The sequence below is a fragment of the Delphinapterus leucas genome, chromosome 2 (assembly GCF_059928025.1).
Source record: "Delphinapterus leucas isolate spDelLeu-1000000601 "Yukka" chromosome 2, BTC_Dleu_Yukka2, whole genome shotgun sequence".
NCBI classification, from domain to species: domain Eukaryota; kingdom Metazoa; phylum Chordata; class Mammalia; order Artiodactyla; family Monodontidae; genus Delphinapterus; species Delphinapterus leucas.
Window position 1 is genome coordinate 172,938,249 of NC_143130.1, and position 20,513 is coordinate 172,958,761.

A 20,513-nucleotide genomic window follows, 5' to 3' on the forward strand; every position below is an offset into this window, starting at 1 on the left:
CGCAAGTTCATGTGCCCGATGTACAGGGAGGCCAAACAAACCGAAACGTCAGAGACTGGAGCAGAGGAAGGTTTATTGCAGGGTCAAACAAGGAGAACGGGTGGCCCATGCCCCCCCAAACCCCAAACTCCCTGAAAAGTTTCAGCAAAGCATTTTTTTTTTTGAGAGCAGCAATTTATAGCTCTTTATTTTTTATTTAATTTTTTTTTTTTTTTTTTTTTGCGGTACGCGGGCCTCTCACCGCTGTGGCCTCTCCCTTTGCAGAGCACAGGCTCCGGACGCGCAGGCCCAGCGGCCATGGCTCACAGGCCCAGCCGCTCCGCGGCATGTGGGATCCTCCCAGACCGGGGCACGAACCCGTGTCCCCTGCATTGTCAGGCGGACTCTCAACCACTGCGCCACCAGGGAAGCCCTATTTTTTCTTTAATTTTTAAAAAATTTTATTTTATATTGGAGTACAATTGATTAACAATGTTGTGTTAGTTTCAGGTGTACAGCAAAGTGATTCAGTTATATATATCTATTCTTCTTTCACATTCTTTTCCCTTCTAGGTTATTTCATAATACTGAGCAAAGTTCCCTGTGCTATACAGTATCATAGGGGCAGAGCATTTTTAAAGGCCAGGCGAGGGCGGGGCACCCCAGAGTCTGTGATCAGCTTGTGCACAGTTCTCTGATTGGTTGATGGTGAGATAACAGAGCAGTACCACAGGGATTAACCTTATCAATCCTTAGGCGCCAGAAGGTCTGGGGGCTACATGCTCGCGATTATCCAAGTTAATTTCTTCCATTTGGTGGCGGTTTTAGCATCTGAAAAACTCAGGAAATGTGCATCAGATACTGTTACCCAGGTACTTCAGAGAGGAGCTCCAGCAGAGGATATCAGGGAGGGTCTGTCTGGGAAAGGCCCCGTAGGGTTCTGCTCGGCTCCAGAATGCCCCCCAGGGCAGTGTCCTTCTCCGCAACCCTCCAGCAGCATCAGTGCTCTAGGTGTTTGAACCTATGAGTGGGGAACAGCAAGGGGTAGGGGTACCTCTTGATGCGGCCGCTGTGAAAACAGTCTGGCTCTTCCTCCAAAGGTGAAGCATAGAGTTACCACGTGGCCCAGCTGGGAACATGCCCAAAAGACTGAAAACAGGAACCCAGACAAACACGTGCACGTGAGTGCTCCTGGCAACGTTATTCACAGTGGTTGAAAGGTAGAAACAGCCCCAAAGTCCATCCATGGGGGAAGGGACAAACAGATGTGGTCCAGCCATAGGACGGAGCATTGCTGAGCCACAAACAGGAATGAAGGACCGCTATGTGCCGCCATGTGGCTGAGCCTCAGAAACATGGCACTGCGTGTAAGAAGCCAGGCCCCAAAGGCCACGTGTCATAGGATTCCGTTTGTATGAAATACCCAGAATAGGGAGATCCGAGGATGCCACTCGCTAGAGTAAATCCCCTCTCGGAGCTTCAGTCTCCTGATGAGGGGGTGGGAAGGGGAAAGGAGGGGCCTCAGCACCGAGCCTAGTGGGCACTGGACCTGGGGTCCCAGGTTCCACGGGAGGCACAAGGACCCTGCAGGTAGAGCCGGCTCTCTGGGGACCCTGGCTCAGCGGTCAGTCCCTGGAGAAGAGGGGCAAGGGATGCCAGGAATCAGCCTGCGCTCCTTACCCTTAGGATTTCCCAAACTCGGCATCCCCCCAGCCTGCCGCACGTGCAGGAAGTGAGGAATCACCTCTGGGCGTAAGAGCAGCGGCAGCCCCAGGGCCGAGGACAGAGGTAGGAAGCAGTGTGGCCAGACCGACCGGCAACCGAGGCCTCCTTCCCACCAACCTGCCGGCCCAGCAGGACGAGGCCCCCATCCACCTCCCAGGGCAGCAGGGAGACAGACAGACAGATGGAGGAAAAGATTAGCCTCCCTGTGCCCTTCGCCCCCACCTCCTTCCTCAAGTTCCTCTCTGATCGCAGCTCTGAAGGTCTTTGCACCAGAAATAGCAAGGATTTCACTCATGCCCTAAATCTGAGGACAGGGTGTGGGAAAGTCCAGTCGGACAGAAATTGTGGGGAAAACAACCCATACCAAGGAGTTAAATAAAAGCAGATGAGTTTGCTCTCTCCATGTTTCCACTGTTCTGGAAAGAACAAAATACATATGCACGTATAAACTGCAAAATAGAAATGGTGCTATCTCAGTGATTTCACACATGAGTTAAACGCACAGATGTTTGCACTTCAAGCTGAGTGATATAAAGGTGAACGGTAAAATGCATGCTAATAAATTAAAATTTTAATTCTCCTTTACTCAGAAGGACTGTAGTCAGCTAGTAACTTATCACTGGGGAATGGACAGCCCGGGGGTCGGAGCTGGGGACTGAGGGCCAGCTGTGCCCAGGATGAAGCTTCCTGCAGGGCTATGGGGGCCTCTGGGGGTCGGGGGCGAGAACAGAGGCAGAACGGAGGGGGCTGCACGTCGGCTGGGACTTGCTCTGCAGGGTCCGTGGACGTGGGCATCAGTGTCAACCAGTCCACACTATAGGCTTTGTGCATGTTTCGCTCTGAATCGAAATCCGTGCTCACCCAATTTTTCAGGATTGGTCTGCCTGTGGTATGCCGGGTGGCTGCCGAGTGCCAGAGAACAGGGGTTGCTTTCTGTTCAAGACCATAGAGTTCTGGACAAAAGCGCAGCCCACTTCTGGAGGTGGATGGAAAAGGACCTTCCTGGGGAGGGGACTGAGGACCTCAGCCTCACACACAGACATTTGGAGAGAATGTTCTGGAACACTGGGATGGAGGGGCAGACATACATAAACAAACACGTGTGCATACATGTGCACACGTAGCTTGCTTTCCTGCTGTTCCGTTTTATGGGCTCTTTTCTCCACCCCAGTGAGGTTGGATCTGGGGGCTTTTGCCCGTAGACTGACCTGTGTCTTCATTCCATCGGCAGGAGTTCACAGGGGCCCTGCTATGTGCTGGATGATAACAGACAGGATAATAAATAAATAAATAAGACAGGAGTCCCTGCCTCATGGGATTCATGTCCAGGGGGCATGGAGGAAAACTCAGCACTGTGGAGGGAGGCGGCCAGGCTGGAGTGCAGGCGGGGTGCAGCCTCCACCAGGCACATCAGGAAAAGGCCCGTGAGCGGCCCCTAAAAGAAGGGCGGGAGTTTCCAAAGGAAGGGCGCTCCAAACAGAGATCACTGCATGTGCAAAGGTGTGGAGTCAGCTGCCATCTGCCACATTTGGGAGACTTAGATGACTGCGTGATGCTAAGGCTTAGGTTTGGACTTGAGCTGGAGAGGCCAGGGGTCGGTTCTCACCAAGCCACAGAGGGGCCCTGGCTTAGTGTGGAGGCCATCAGGGTTATATGCGGGAGGAACTTGGTGCCTCCTCTAGTTGTCCCTGAAGACCCCCGGGCTGGCTGGAGCCAGAGTCCTGGCAGGGCTGAGCCCCCTTTTGACCCCAGCCAAGTGGATAAGTGGAAAGGGGTAGAAAAAGTCAGGGGTGTCAGATTTCGCAGGAAGGGTTTAGCTAAATTTTCTCATAGCAAAAATGAAATACAAATATGTGTCGATCCAGATATAAATGAGTGTGGGTTGTTACTGGGTTTGTGAGAAATTCCTTTCGAAATGGTTCCCTGGCCTCAGTGGTGGGCTCCTTCCAGACATGGGTGCATTGGTTCATTCACTTCTGCCTAACAATGCACAGACTACCTATGCGGATGTCTGATAAATCAGTGGATGGATGGATGGATGGATGGATGGAAGGATGGGAGAGCGGGTGGGTGGATGGGTGAATGGGTAGATACAAGTGTAGGTGCATGGAAGAGTGGGTGATTATTTTAAAAGATTTAAAGATTCTTTTGTTGGAGAGACATGACACAATGGCACTCAGATAGATGAAAGGCAGAACTTTTTGTTAATTACTTCCCCAAAGGAGAGAAGTCTTCCAGGCAGGGCCGCACAGGGGTTGCACCTGGGGACAGAGTAACAGCAAGCTGGTGCTACAGGGAGAGCTTATGTACAGCAGGCAAGATGGGTTAGGCAGCTTTCTCAGGCTCCCTGTGGATTGGCTAATTTGAATAATTTTGTAAGTTCCAGGGTATAGGGGCTGTCCATAGTTGTTTGGTACCTGGCCCCCGTGTGATTAGGGCAGGTGCATAGTGGCCCAGAGTGTGAAAGCCGGAGAAGGGAAGTGATGGGAGTGTGAACTTAGCTGTTCAAGAAGAATTGACCAACCGCCAGCCAGGATTTCAAAACTGGGTCAAGATAGCATCCCCCCCTCACCCCGCAAAAAAACTATATTGCAGTGGTGGATGGAGAAGTGTGTAGATGGACGATGCCTTTTGGAGCTCTCTCTGTCAATAGCATTTACAGAAGCATCAGCACTGGATTCAGATCTTTGAAGATTTTTCATCTCATAGATGTAGAATCCTAGAATATGTGAGCTGGAAGGGACCTCACAAGGTCTCTCTCTCTCTCTGATGTCTGAGGGACTCAAGATGCTTTGGATCATAGAAGATCCTTTCAGTAATTTGACGAAGACTATAGATCCTCTATCCTGGAAAAAGCATATAGCACAGTCCATGTTATAGGGCTGGTGGACACCAGGCAACCTGTCCACAGAGCACTGTTCCCATCTAGGAAGTCAGAAACCTCAGATCAAGGAGTCCCAGCACCGTAGAACCAGCCACTGTGCAGAGGAGTCACTGAGACACCAGGTCAGGGAAAGGACCACGTTCAAGCTTATGCAACCAGTTCACAGGCAAGTCAGGCCTAGATCCCAGGTCTCCCCGTTAACCCTTCTGGGACTCAGTTTCCCCGTATCTCTGATAATGGAGTTGGACTCAGTCGCTGGTTTGAAGACTTGGTTCAGAGAAGTTACAGGGGAAGGGGAGACGGCAGGTGGAGTTGTGACCCTCCCGTTTATTCCCCCAGTCCCACCGGACCCACGTCATCAGCTCTCTTTTGAAGGAAATGCTTTAAGACTTTTTCCAAAAATGTTCGAAGGCCCCCATACTTTGCATCTTCTAAGCTTCTGGGAGTGTTAAGTGCTGTGGATTGTCAGTTAGTCTCCAGAGCGAAGCTAAGAAAGCCAACCAGTGTTGAAGTGTGAGGAAACCACAGGCAAACATCCCCAAAGAAATGGCTGAGTCTCAGAGGCACAGATCCTGAAGTGTCACCAGAAAACAGGACAGGGAAAGGTGTTCTATCTCTGAAAACGTTTCCGAGTTTCTGCTGCCATCATCCCTTTGGAAGTATACATGGCGTAAAAAAAATCAGAACTCCCCTGCCTCCCTGGCCACCCTTGTTTCTACCTTCTGTGTAAATGCCCACTGTTTTACACCTGAACTCGGACACAAAACAACCACACAGGGAAAAGAAATAATGATAAGCAATAAATGTGCTATTAGACAAATGGATTCACTTGTGGAGTGTGTCAGCTACGTACCTCAATACCAGAAAGAAGAAAACTAGTATTTTAGGGGTCACCTGCTATGCATCCAATATTCACACCAAATTTTCATTTAGTTGAGAAAAGGGATGGGAAAGTGGTTAAGAACAGAGTTTGGAACCAGACTGCCTGGGTTCCTGGGAGGATTAGCTGAGTTAAGGCATTTATGGGCTTTAAAAAAGCACCTACCACAGTAAAAGTTATATACACGTCAGGACCGTTACTAATCCTCACCACTCCCCTCTCTGAGATTTGTCACCATCAGCAACATTTCAGAGTTCAGAGAGGTTAAGTCACCTGCCCGAGGTTTTTTGCCAGGAAAGCGGCAGCACGGGGACTGAAATCCAGGCTGACTTGGAGCCCAGAACGCGTTTGCCAATCCGAGCCTCTAAAGGGCAGCCTGTCTACACAAGAGAACATTCCATGGACTAACCTGGAAATCATCCATGTGGATGGCCCAGCCCCCCAGGCACAGAGGGCAGCAGGAGCCCTGGGCAGATGCAGCCACCCACCTGGCCTCTGTAGGTCTGGGATCTGGAAACGGCAGCCAGCCTGGCTGGGGCCGGCGCTGGGCAGGAGCCGGAGCTCTGGCCTAGGCTGGAGGTGGAGGGAGGAAGTGCCCAGCATGGTGATGACATCACAGCCCAGCCCTTGAAAGATGATCTGTTCCCGCTGCCACTCCAGCTCAGCTCTGGAGGCTCCTCGGAGGACTGGGGCCCTCGGGCAGCCCCGCTGGACCAGGGAGCTACGAAGTGCCCGCGTTTGTGCTCCGGACAAGGTGGGTGCCGGGCAGGGGCTGGTCCAGCCGCCTCACCTTCTCGGGGAAGGACAGGCAGACCAAACACAGAGGGAGGGCGGGCAGATGGGTGACATGGGGGCTGATTCCCAGGCTGGGTGAGAAGTTTTCCTCAGGTCCTAGGGAGTTTGGGAAAGTTCCCTTCCTTCCCTACAGGTAACAAGAAGGACTCCCAGCAAGAGAAATGTTCTTGTTTGTTCTAGGTTTGTCTTCTCCCTGAATGGAGGAGACAGACAGGCAGGTGTGTATTTATGTGAGCTATTTAGTGACCTGACTTTTGGGTGGATTCCTGCACTAAAGCAGAGAGGGTGGTAAAGCAGGGAAGGTGTGGGGTTTAGACTCAAGAATCTGGCTTTTCACTCATAGCCCTATCGCTCATTGGCCCTATGTGACCCTGGACAAGTTACTTAACCTCTCTGAGCCTCAGTTTCTCGTCTGCAAAGTACCCTGCTCGCCTGCTTCCCGGGGCGGCTGGAGTTAATCAGACCACAGACGGAAGGGGGTTTGTAAACGATAGCTGATGTGCGTTGGGGCGGTGGTGGTGATAACTCAGACAAGCTTTGCATCCCTCTTGTCTGGTCCTGGCTGTCCAGGACGGAGGGATAAAACAGTTTGTTTGTTCAGAGTGTGGGCTTTGCATCCAGCCCTGGGTTGGCACCAAGCTCTGCTCTCATCCCCTGGGTAATGCTTTTGAGTCCGTTTTTTTTCCCAGTTTCCTGAGCCAGAAAGCTGACCTGGCAGGATGGGGGGCAAAGACAGAAATGGGCTGATGAAGTGAAGTGTCGCATGTGCAGTAGGTGCTTAATAAATAGTAGCGGTTATCAGAGCTGCCGAGGGCAGGTAGTTTCCCCAGGCTGCGCCAGGGTGGGAGGCGGGAGTTGCTCTCCCAGGCAGGTGAGAATGTGCCTCCTTGAGTCAGGCTGCCTGGGGCTCCCACCAGTCCACAGGAAGTGGGAGCTCTGGCCCAGGAGTGGGCCATGGGGGCCCCAGGGCCAAGCCGCCTCTTAATCCTTCTCTCAGTGGGTGGCTGGGGGCAGGGTGAGTGACCCCACAGGACACTGTCCACCCTCCTTATCTGGAGGAAAACTGTTCTGTGTACTTCTGGGCCCTGGCAGCAGTCAGGGTGAAGGGGACATTCCACAATAGGAGCCCCACAAACTTGAAGGAAGAGTTCACTGTTTTTCTCCCGTTCGGGACAGGAGTCAAGCAGGGGGTGGGGACGAGCCAGGAGAAGGGGATTTGGAGAACACTGCAGATGCAGGCTCCCACACTGGCCCCGTAGCCAGGACCCCAGGGTCTCATCCCAGCTCTGCCGGGAACTCACAGAACCCCTGCAGTCATGAGCTCCGAGGCCATCACAGAGCACATGAGGAAACTGAGTCTCCGAGCCAGGATGTAACTGAGCAAAGCCCTCTGCTCAGGGTCCAGGAAAGGCCTTGACCTCTTTGGGACTCAGGTCTGTCACTTATAGGAAGGTTCCGATGATTGACGAATGGTGAGACTAAGGACATGGGATTAGACCGAACTGGAGACATGCTGGCCAACGGCACCAAGCAGGGGAAAGAGCCGTGCCACGCGGTCTCTGCTAACACAGTGACCGTGCCTGGATAAAAAGTTCAGAGGGGATCCGAGGGTAACATTAATGGTTGCCTTTCTGACCTGTGCAGCCTTGGGGTCAGAGAGGGCACTGGAGATTGCCCTGCAGACCCACCAGGGGATTCTGGTTTTCAAAATCAAAGTAGGGATCATGTCTGTCCATTCGCAGCTGGCTCGCCTGCACTGAGAACCGTGCCTACCATAAAGTGGGCACAGGTCAGTATTTGCTGAATGACTGAATGGTAGATGGGTGGATGGATGGCTGAACGGGTAGATGGATGGGTGGATAGCTGGATGGATGGATGGATGGATGGGTGGATGGATGGGTGGATGGGTGGATGGATGGGTGGATGGATGAATAAATGAATACTGGTCACTTGGCAGGCACTAAAAGCACACAGAACATATTACTAAGTGAAAGAAGCCAATCTGAAAAGGCTACATACTGTAGGATTCCTATTATATGACATTCTGGAAAAGGCAGAACTATGGAGGCAGTGAAAAACACCAGTGGTTGCCAAAGCTGGGGGGAGGGAGGAATGAACCCACAGAGCACAGAAGATTTTCAGGGCAGTGAAACTACTCTGCATGAAGTGTAATGGTGGATACATGTCATTATACATTTGTCCAAACCCATAGAATGTACAGCATCAAGAGTGAACCCTAATGTAAACCATGGACTTTGGCAATATGATGTGTCGGTGTAGGTTCGTTGATTGTAAGAACACGGCACTCTGGTGCAGGATGTTGATAAGTGGGGAAGATTGTGCACATGTGGGGTAGGAGGTATATGGGAATTCTCTGTACTTTCTGCACAATTTTTCTGTGAACCTGAAACCTCTTTAAAAATAAAGTCTAATTTTTTTTTTAAAGCACACAGTGCAGGACTGTGTGTTGAGGATTCAGGAGGCACTTAGGGAATCCCAGAGCCAGAATCAGATGATCAGAACTTCCTGAACTTCCTAAGACTTGATACTAAGGCTGAGTACGTCACTTCCAACACCCACCCGGCCCAGGAATCCCCTGACCTCTTTGTGCACATGCTTCCAGGGACGGGGAGGTCACTATTGTACAAGGCAGCCTGCTCCATCTCGAGAGGGTTGTACTGTTAAAAAGTCCTTCCTTAGGGCTTCCCTGGTAGCGCAGTGGTTGAGAGTCCGCCTGCCGATGCAGGGGACACAGGTTTGTGCCCCGGTCCGGGAAGAGCCCACATGCCGCGGAGAGGCTGGGCCCGTGAGCCATGGCCGCTGGGCCTGCGCGTCCGGAGCCTGTGCTCCGCAACGGGAGAGGCCACAGCAGTGAGAGGCCCGTGTACAGCAAAAAAAAAAAAAAAAAAAGTCCTTCCTTAGACTGAAGCTAAATCCCTCTCCCACTGAGCATTGGGCCACTTTCTATCTCTTGGAGTGGGACTGTATAATTCTCATCCTATGGGTCCTGCCTGAGCAAAACTTGCACAGCTCTTCAATCAAAATATACTTTCCAGAACAAACCCAAGAAGTAAAGTATTCCTTTGACTCTGGAACCTGCAGGGTTCTACAGGTTAGAAAAATGTGAACCCCCTCCAAAAAAAGTCATCGCAGCACAAAGCAGGGTGGAACAATTTGAAGGCTCTGCGTTCAAATTCTGACTGTCTACTGCTGGAGAGGCTCCTGAGCCTCAGTTTTCTCATCTGTACGATGGGGGTAGTCATTCCTGTTTCTGAGGAGCATGGAGAGGTTTATCTCAGATGGTGCTAGGGCAGTGCAAACAGGGCCAGGCTTACTGCAGGTGCCCACTTAGCAGGGGGACGGCAGCAAGGACCTGGGACTACCAGAGGTGTTGTGTGCCCTGCAGTGGGGTCACTACAGCTTGGGGGTTCCCAGGGAACAGGGTGCCCCAGCATGCCCACGCTCATATTCCTAGGCAGTACATCTATGGGTGGCAACAGCTGGAGCCCTGTAACTTTTCCCACTTCAGGTTTCCAGCCCACACTCCCCAGCGCCTCTAGGCCCCTCTGATTTCTCTGGCCAGTGGAGCTCTGGGAAGGCGGGCGCAGAGAACTGGCTTCCAGACCCCGATCCAAACCTGCTGGCTGGCTGAGCCAGCTCAGCGAGGTCGCTTTGCTTCTCTGAGCCTACGTAATCAGCAGTGCCTGTGCCAGACGCCTCGTGGGGTGTCGTAAACTGTAGAGTGCCAGGCACTTGGGCAAGCCCAGCGCTTCTGTGGCTGTTACTGTGCTGATGTGTACCTGTGACATCGTGTTCCCTCTTCTTTCTTTTGCGTCCCCAAGTGGCCATATTCCAAGGGGGTGTGGCCTGACCGGGAAGACCAGCCATGGACACACGCTACCTTAGCAAATGGCTTTCTCGGGGGAGCAAATTTGAAAGGAACTCAGGCCCTGTCCCTGCCCTAGACCCCAAAGCCACCATCCCCAGATGCCTCCTCTTAATCTCCATGGCCGAAATTCAGGGCCCCCAAACCCTGGTACCCAGGGCTGTATCACCGCCCCCTCCCACGTCATTTCGGGAACCGACAGACACACTCTCCCTGAGAGCTCGGGGCCTCAGACAGCTCCCAGCCTAGCTCCCCTGCAGGTGGATTTGGGCCTCAGGAAGCATCAAGCTGTGTCCTGCCTCTCCCACCCAAATGAAAGCCCCTCCAGGGAAAAGACTGAACCCAACCCAGTGCACGGCACCTACTGTGAATACCTATACAGCAGGGGTGACACCCCGACGGCAGTAGGGAGGCTCTCTGGTCCTTCCAGAGCCTCTGAGATTGCACCTTCCAGCCAAATGGGAAAGTAATCCCATCAAATAATGCAAGAAAAGGAAAGACACGTTATAGGGAAAATTAGCTGATCAGTTAAACCAGTTCAATTCTAAACTATGGCTAACAAATTGGCTGTATTGTGATTGTGAAGCTTTGTAACTCTTTAGGCAGGATACTTAAAATAGACATAAAAATTAGGAAATAATCTGGAACAAAAATTTCTTATTATTTCAGCTAAATCTGAAAAGTGAGAAGAGAAAAAGAAGGGAGGAGGAAAAGTGTGCTAAAGATTTTTTTAAATTGAAGTATAGTTGATTTACACTAAAGATTTTATCTTAGCTGGAAGAACAGTTATTTTTCTACTCTTGATGCTAATAGATGGATACAAGTTTTAATATGTTTGTTAAAATTTTAAAGATAACCACTAGAAGAATTGGAGAGTTATATATATATATATATATATATATATATATATAAAATTATAGTGTGTTATATTTGTAACATTATTATAAATTATGATAAATTAGCTTACATTGTATTCAACAAAGGAAATACATTCTAAGGAATATTTATAGAAATGGATTATGTTCTAGGCCTTAAAGAAAACCTTAATATAGTCCCAGATATAAAACTCTTACTGGCTGCATTACTTGACCATACTGTAGAAATTAATATGAAATATAGAAACTAAACATCACAAATCACTTGTAAATTTTAGGAAATGCTCTTCCTCAGAACTCTCCCATCAGAGATCATCAAAACTGAAATTACAGATATCTGAGACAAGATCAGTTACAAGAACACTGTTAATCAAATTTATGGGATACAGACAAAGCCATGCTCATAGTTGAACTCATGTTAATAATAATAATTATGATGACGATTATTGTATTATTGTTTATAGAGATTGCAAGTAAATGAATAAAATGTTCAGTTCAAGAAGCTGGATGGACAAAAAAAGTAGAAGAAAGAAAAAAAGAAAGAAAGAAAAAGAAGTAGAAGAAAGAATAATGATGACAAAACAAAATGATTAATTAGAAAGGAAACAAACGTTAATATCAGTATTCCATCTAAGGAAAAACCAAAAGCTGGCTCTTTGAAAATAGGGAAGGGGGAGGAAATATTAGGAAGTGATCTGTGCCATGTGGAGAATTAGGATAAGTGGCTGAGACAGGAGGTGAAGAGCAGCCTCTTTGTGGTCAAGAGTGGCCTGCAGCACAGTTGGGGCCCAGCATCCCAGCCTTTCCAGACTGTGGGAAGGACGATCTGCCTGGTTGGGGGTTTCTGTTGGCCCCATGAAGGCCTTCTTTCCATACTGGCCTCCTGTTCCCTGGGAGGGTCCCATGTCCCTGAAGGTAGGAGAGCAGAGCTCAAAGCCCTGCCCCCCACTGGGCCTGGGATCCCACCATCTCTGCTTCAACCTTTTATACCTAAGTCTCAGTCAGCGCCCACGAACCAACAGGCTCACAGGTGTGCTAAGTATTTAGCCACCAACATTTCTTAAAAGAGTCAATAGTTTTAAAATGGGACATTTCACATAAAAATTCAGCTTCCCAGCTTCTCTAGGAATGCAGACGGCTCTGGCAAGGCTGAAAATTAATGCCCCACCTGGCCACACACAGCTCTTTAGGTCAGACCTTGGCTGTCCGAGTGCCCACCCTTCCCCCAGCGCCAGCAGCTGCTCTCACCTCCAGCACCCTACTTTAATGGGCCCCTGTGGGCATTTGAATTTGAGGCCCTGCTTGACACGTTGAGAGGTGCAGACTGGTGAAGGCCACTGAGGCAGAGCTGAGCTGGCTACGACTGGGAGAAAGAACTTTCCGAGCAGATTTACAAGGGCAGCCTCTCCCCCAGACAGACCCACGTAAGGGAGGGCAAAGACAGCCCCTCCCCACGCCAGCCTCTGGGGGCTGAGCTCTAAAATGGGCCTGCGATGGTGCCGCAGAGTGCCTTAGACATGGAGCATTTCCCAGGCCTAAAGCAGGAACACCCAGCCGTGGAGTTGAGACCTTATTGGAGGGCTTGACTCTTCCAAACAGAGAGGGGCAAAAGCTGGTGTGAAACTGAGGAAAATGTGGACTACCCAGGATCCTAAGCACACGATGCTCTCCAATGCCTCTGAGCCTTCGTTTATGCTGTTCCCGTGCCTCTGATGCTTTTCCACACCTTCCTCAAGCTTCTTCTCCTACTCAGCCTTTGATATGAAGGGGTCCCTCCATCCAGGAAGCTTTCTACACCCCTTCCCAGAAGCTAGGTCCCTCCTTGGTGCCCCGCAACTGCCTTTGGCCCCTCAGTGACAGCACTAGCCACGCTGTGTTGGCATCGTCTGTGTGTTTGCCTCTCCTGCAGCCTGTGAGCCCCCTCAAAGGCCAGGGCCTCATCTTACCCCTCTGTCCGTCCCCAGCCTGGTCCGCAGGGGACCTGCAGCGCCCTCCTGGCCGTTAGGGCCTGTACCCGGTAGGCTCAGCAGGCCTCCTGGGAGGCCGGACTCTGCAGTGACAACAGGATGGGCATCTGGCCATCAGATGCCAGGGCCGGTGAGCAATGGCATTCCCTGAGTGTGGCCTCTGGCCTCCTGGAGAGAGCAGGTATTCCAAGGAGGTCTCTTTGCCACTGCAGACTAACAGTCGGGTGGCAGGTTTCCAGGCTTCCTTTCTGTGGGTCTTGCCATGCCCCCATGTCCTAAAGGCTCTGGGGCACAGGTGAGGCTTCTGAGCCTACCAGCTCTGAGCCCGGGTGCCTTCCCCAAGGGAATGGGCTCCGACCCCAGGGGGCCCCATGGCAGCCACTGGTAGGCCTGCACCACTCTGCAAAGTCCCTTCTTCTGGACCCTGAGTGCCAGCTTCTCCGAAGGTGGCCTCCAGCCAGTTCCAGTCCCTGGGCAGAGGCCGTGGTGGAGGACACCGGCCTCGTTGTCCAACAGCCCAGCATTCTGATCGAGGCTTGGCCAACGGCTTGCTGAGTAACACAGGGCAGGTCGCCGACCGGCCTGAACCCCTCCCTTCCCACCTGCATCAGGGAATCAAGACCACCGTGCACAGCCTTTGCACAGCCGACGCGGCAGGACTGTGTGTGAAAGTGGCCACACCGCGCAAGGCCCGCTCATTCCCTCCTCTCTGAACCACTCGGGAGAGACTCTCTGGGCTCCCAGCTCGGAGGCCTCTGCCCACGAGGAGTGCAGAGCCTGTGGGAGAGACAGGCGAGGGCCTGGGAGACTCAGACTCAGCACCTTGCTCCTGTGACCCCAGGGGCCAGCCCAGAGGACCCGGGACAGTCACGTCCTCTGCTTGTACTGAGCCTCCTGAATCCAGAGACAGATGGCAGGATCTCCACCTTCCCCTTCCTGGGCCTCGGTGTGCCAGCCTGCCACACACACTCACACGTCACACACACACACTCACACATCACACACACACACCCCGCATGCTCACACACACTCACACACACACATATAAACACACACACAACACAGACAACACATACACACATGTACACACACGTGCACACAAATACGCCACACCATGCACACACATACACACATGTACACACACAGACACACACCACTACCTCTCTGCTGCCTGCATGTCCCCATAACCATCTTGTGACATCTATGCTCTCTGAATTGTCGTTGTGGGCAGGGTTCAAGTTCTCTCCCAGGAGGGTCCTAGACCTTTAAAGCGGAGGGCAGGTGTAAATGGGGGAGGACCTGCGGTGGGACAGACCAGGCGGGAGCCCACCCAGGGCCCCAAGAGTGTATATCTCGGCCCTACCCCGGGCACCCCGGCCCTCAGAACTCTGCCAAAGCTGCTGAGCGGGGATGCTTCCCCCCAGGCGCAGACGCAACGCTCTCTAGAGGTGACAGAGCTGGTCAGAGGCGGCGCTAGGATCCGGACCTGGTCTGGTTCCCCCACGAGGACGCCGTGGCTCCCTGGATGGGAAAAGATGTCAAGATGGGCATCAGGAGGTGCGCTCAGGCCGGCAGCGGCGAGGAGACCAGCCCTGCCACTGCGGGGAAGAGAGCAGGTGGGGAAGCAAAAGAGGGGCCAGGGCTGGAGATGCCGGGGGGACCCGGGCCTTCCCACTCTGAGGCAACATCCCGAAGCCCCAGCTGGGCGCTGACTTCCCCGACTGGGCCGCCTTGCATGTCCCCAGCGGTGTACACGTGTGTTTACTGCAAAAATAAATCACAGCCACGGGACTTTCAAGTGGCCTGGGGAATTTCTTCCAAGAGCGTGTGTGGACCGTGGTGGCCGTGGCTGAGGGGGTGGAGGTGGGCCCCCCGGGGCGGTCACCGCACAGAACATGCCTGGATCTGGGGTGCCGTGGAGGCGACGGTTACTCCAAGGCAGAAAAGGGAGCCGAGGGCTAATGAGATCCTGATGGCCAGGGCTGATCCCGCTGGGTCCTCACCACAACACGCAGGCAGGAGATAATGTCTCTAGTCCTGCAAGTGGGGGGACCCATGCCCAGAGAGGTGGCCCCTGGCTCAGTCACACTGTTGTTAAATGGCAGAGCTGGCATCTGGATGCCTGCAGAGCGATGCTGCCTCCCAGCCTTTTTCTTTTTGCTGCAGGTTTGCCTCAAGGGCCAGCACTGGCCTGACTGAGGATGACCTGAGAGGGTGGTGAGGGCGGGCAGCCATATAACCCAGAGGCGGGGGAACGGGGGGAAAGTGGCGGGCAACACACAAAGGAAGGAAAATCAGGCTTTCCCACGGCAGCAAATACACCAAATCCAACAGAGGAGTGTCTCCAGACTCAGGAGAGAAGCAGGCTGTGACAGTGCATTGTCTTCCGTGAATGAAGGCGGCAGAAACATGCTGAATGTGAAAGGGCTCAGAGAACATGGCATCCTTGCAACCAGCGTGAAAAAAATCCCTCAAAGACGAAACCCGGGTGACAGAGACGTGAGTCAAAATGAAGAACAGAGGCTGGGGAAGGATTTTTGGTTCATGGGGACCCCAAATGTAAAAAATCAGGCTGAATCCTGTGACAAGAAGTGGCTTTTGAGTCCAGCAGGAAATCCCACCTTCCCAGAGTCTCCCTCAGCAGCTCCCCACCTGGATGCTCTTTCCTGGGTTCTTAGAAGCCCGCTGACTCCACCTGCTTGATACTGACCAGGGTTCTTGGCCTTCCCCAAGCAATAGAAATTGACTAGAGGCCAGACAAGAAATTCAGGCAAGACTTATTGGGGCCCCTGCTGCAGCCGGTGGGAGCGGGTGGGTGAAAACAAGTAACAGTTTCCCTTGCTTGCCCCTCCCCCGCCCCGAGGAGGGGCGAGCTTGTTCCTTATATGGGGTGAGGGTAGGGGTGTGTCCAGGGATCCAGCCAGAGGGGTGGCTTAGGTGTTTTGCCCACCCCTCTGGTGGTGCTGAGTGCGGGGGAGGGGGGGGGCATGCGTAGTGCACTGCTTTTGCTCTCGACACCCTGTTTTTCCTCCCAGCTCTTCAGAAGTGGCAGTTGGGGTTTTTTTGGTCTTTTTTGTCTGTAATTTGCCCCAGCGGCACATGCACACAGTTTTATTTTTAGTCCCTTATAATTTCTTTGTGATTTGTAGCTGGAGGAGACGTTTGTCCAGGTGCAAGCACTGCAGCACTGCAGCAAAGGGTCCCAAGTCCCAGCCTGTCTCATGCTCAGGACTGGTGGTTGGGTAAGACAGGAAATCACTGAAGAAACAACTCATAAATACACTCAACATTTCATTTTATATGAAAACATGATTACGCATCGATTTACCGGTTTTTAAGTAAGCAAGGCCTTTTCATTGAGCATGGGCTGGCTGATTGTCTTTCTTGCACAAGCTAACCCATCATTCATTCTCTATTTTGAAAAAAATAGGAGAAAGCACTTGGCTTATTTAAATAGTTTCATTCCAAAAGCAATCAAGGTTCTTCATAGAAAATGTGAAGGCTACTACAAAGAATGAAGAAAACACAAAAGCAACACAGGATCCCACTGGTCAAAGGCAACCACCATTAGTAATCATTTGGTATTTTGCCTTCCAGATTTTTTCCTGCTGTGTTATACATATGATTTAGTGCCCAGCTTTTTTTTTTCCCACCTGGCCTGATATCAGAAGTGTTCTCTCTCTTTTGGTGAACTCTTTGGAGCGTCATTTTTCACGTATAATATTTAATCAGTCCCCTGGTCCGAAAAGTTTTGGTTGTTTCTTATTTCCCTAATCGGAGGACAGGAGGCTTTCCCTGTCCTTTTGATTGTTTTCAGAAATACCAAGCAAAAAGTAAAGGGTATTTTTTTAGGTTCTTGATTTGCTTCATTGAATTATTCCAAAATCGAATGTTCTGGAGACAGGTTTGAGAGCCAGTCAACCCTCTGTGCCTGACCCTATTCGGAGAAGAACATCGAGGCTGTCGTCTGCCTGCCTTGCCCCTCAGTGTGTGACTGGCCCATTAAACATTTGCAAACCAGATTGTTTTAATGTGGTCTGGGCTCCGAGGGTTCCTGAGGAAGCAGGTCCAGGCAGCCAGGGGCCGGACGCAGTGGACTTGGCATCTCACCAGATGCAAACTCCTACTAAGAGTGATGCCTCACTGAGTGTCTACGAGTGACCAGTCCCATTCCACCGATAAGGAAACTGAGGCTCCGAGAGGTTCAGGGACTTGGCAGTGAGCAGGGGCACAGAACTGTTGCCCCTGTGTCCCCTGGGCAGGCTTCAAGCTGGGTGTGTGGGAAGGTGAGCTGCTTGGGTGTGGCCTCCGTCTGACACAGTCTCCCCGTAGGCCGGGGACGTCATCTTCCAGGCTACAGTGGGGAGACCCACCCCAGCAGCAGAATGAACAGATTTAGAAAGCTGCTAGTCACAGACTGTCACAGTGGGAAAGACCTTACAAAATAATCTGTGTAATCACCCCCCTGCTTGCCCTACAGATGAGGAAACTGAGGCCCAGAGAGGGAAAGCCACCTGCTCAAAGGCACATGCTGAGTCAGCGGTCCAGTGTAGGTCTAATAATAGTAATACTAACGATAGAAAAAGCAACTCTGATGGCAGCTACCGTGGGGGGACTCCAGCTCCGTGCCAGCCCCGGGGCTCAGCACCTGACAACACAGAGGGGGACACGCTACTACTATCCCCGCCTTACAGATGAGGACACCAAGGTGCAGAGGGAAGTGGGGAGCTGGGGGTCAAGCCAGGTCTAACTGTCACTGCCCAGCCTTCCCACTGCCTGGCCCCAGGCTGACATCTGGGAGCCCTGAGGAGACAGCCCCATAGTTGGGGGACGGGGCTCAGGAGGGGCTCATGAGCGCGGTCTGCCTGATGCACTCGACCACAATCAACTTGGCTATTCTTTGGTTCTTGTCGTCTCTCTGGTGGCTCTGGGAGTTGTCACCTGCATCCCCATTTAGGAGTCTGTGACCTTGGATACATCACTTTGCTGAGCCTCTGTTGCCTTGCCTATAAAATAGGCGTCACATCCCCTGGCAGGACAATTATGTGAGGATCAGGGAAAGAACCGCTGATCGGGGTGCAAACCTCCGTCATAAACTGTAAAGTGCAGTGCACACTGCCACCGAGTAACCGGCATCGTGGGGTTGTGTGCAGAGGGGTAGGGTCGGGACACTCATGCACGACTAGGGACAGGCCACCTCCCTCTTAGAGCTTTAGTTTCCTCACGGTTAATATAGGGTTGGACTAAAAAAAATCTCTAAATGGCGAGATTCTTCCAGCTCGAAAATTCCACGGCCCTAACACATCTGGGGTACTTGGCAGTTTACAAAGCACTTTTGTATCTGCAACCCCTGAGTTCGAATCCTACCCCATTCCCACCCACTTAATAGCCAATGACCTTGGCCAAGGCCCTTTCCCTAAACTTGGACAAGCCCCTTGCTGGAGTCAGAGCCTGTTTTGTTGTTTATTTAGATGAGGGCAAGGCTGCGAGCTCCGCCTTTCTTACAGGACTGAGGGAGGCGCTTCTGTTTCCGCATCTGTAAAATGGGGCTAGAAATGCCTGTCTAGAGCTGTTGTAAGGATTGAGTGAGCTGATGTTTGCTACGTGCTCTGAACAGACCTGGCATGTGGAAGATGCTATGTGCGCTGCTGTCAACATCATCATCATCGTTATTCATCCTTTCCAGGATACTTCCTGAGGCACCTGCCCTTGGCCAGGCCCAGCGCTAGGAGATGCAGATACAGTGGAGGGAAGACTGAGACATTTATTGCAGTCAGAGCACTCCCAGCCTGGTGGGGAGAGAACCAATTAAACAAGCTATTTACATAAATGTACTGAGGGCCACGAGAGCACAGAAGCTAAGGGCCTCTGTGCAGAGACACTCAGAGTCCAGGAAGGCCTCCCGGAGGAGGTGATGTTAAGCTAGATCTGAAGGATGACCAGGAGTTGGACGGGCTCCTGCCCTGTGCAGCGGGGGTGGGTGGGCAGGGAGGCAAGGCCCTGAGACATGGTTGCTGGGGCTCTGGGCAGGGCAAGGTGGGAATCAACTGTCACATTGTCAGGAATTTCATGAGCTCAGCTGGGCTTGAAATCAGCCACGGTGGGAATATTTACAGCACGGAAATTGGCAGATGCTACCAGTTAGTGCTTTTCCCCCCAGCGAGGTCCAGTTGGTAACACGTGCCGGCACACCACTGCCTCTTCCTCCACTCGGTCGGCCTGAAGAAGCCCACCCTTGCCCACAGGTCCCCAAGGGCACACGCAGGGCAGCAGGAGCTCCTTCCTGTGAGCGCTGGTCCTGGGCTAGTCCGAGGGAACACCAGGGTGTTTATGGAAAAAACGTTTACCAGGAGTCCACCTGTGCCAGGGGCTCAACGGTGGTGAAGGAAGCATGAATGCGGCTCTCGGGGATGAGCTTTCCACGTCAGGACAGATAGTCCCAGGATGCTGTACATCAACTACAAAAGGCAGAAATGAAGGAAAAAGGAAGCTGACAGACCTTTGCTTCTCAAGAGAAGCAGAGGCTTGGGGATGAGAGAAACCGTTAAGGTCTTTCTGTCTGCCTTCTGAGGAGTTGGGGATCACCTGAGACCCTGTAGGTGGAGGTACCAACCCCAGACCCAGAGGGCTTCCCTCCGCTCTTCTGCCCTCCCTCTCTCCACCCTTTTCAAGGCTACTGATGCTTCACCTTCTCTGGAATCCATCCCCCTTCTATTTCCTCCTCCTACACCTCCCCCTCCCTCTCTCTCACCCTCCCCCCATCCTCCCTCCCTCCATCTCCTCCTACCTGCATCTCCCCCTCCCTCCATCCCCCCTCTCACATCCTCTCTCCCTGGATCTCCCCTTCCCTCCCTCTCCCCCTCCCTCTCTCTCACACTCCCTCCATCCCCCACTTCCTCCAGCCCCCTCTCCCTCTATCCTTCCTCCCTCCATCTCCTCCTACCTGCATCTCCCCCTCCCTCCATCCCCCCTCCATCTCAGGCACCATCTCCTCTCCCACCTGGCTGCCACAGCCTCTGACTCCCTGCCTCCAGATTTAGCCGGACCCCTCATCGCAGCCAAAGCGATGGTGCCAGTCACCCATCAACAACGTCATGCTTTGGCTGTGTCAGGCGTCCTAGCAGAGAAGCCTAGGAAACAGGGCTGTACATGAGCGCTGCACAGTTGAGATCACCCGGTGCTCTTGGGCAGGGTCCAAATCTTCCCCAGGAGTCCTCCTGTGCTCCCACACTTGGGCACCTGGGAGACACCTGAGGGCAGGTGCCAGCTCTCGTTTACCACTGTCCTCACACCACAGAGACAGTGTTGTGAGGTTCCAGTGTCAAATCCCAGCTCCACCAGTTACTAGCTGTGTGACTCTAGACAAGTCACTTCACCTGTCTATGCCTCTGTTTTCTCATCTATAAAATGGGGATAATGATAGTACCTCCATTTAAGATAGGTGTGGATCACCTGAATTAATTCATGGGAGGCACTTAGACTACTGCTTGGCAATCAGAGTGAGACAACTGGAAACTGGGAT

The 20,513-nt window shown here is 52.2% G+C and overlaps 1 protein-coding gene across 1 annotated transcript in view; it reads left to right on the top strand.

The window, feature by feature from the left end:
• The first annotated feature begins 5,373 nt into the window (after positions 1-5,373).
• BDKRB2 (bradykinin receptor B2) overlaps positions 5,374-20,513 on the top strand; it is a 32,845-nt gene continuing 17,705 nt past the window's right edge. The window contains exon 1 of the mRNA XM_022576162.2: positions 5,374-6,222. The gene's annotated coding sequence lies outside the window, so the exon portion shown is untranslated. The remainder of the gene's footprint in view (positions 6,223-20,513) is intronic.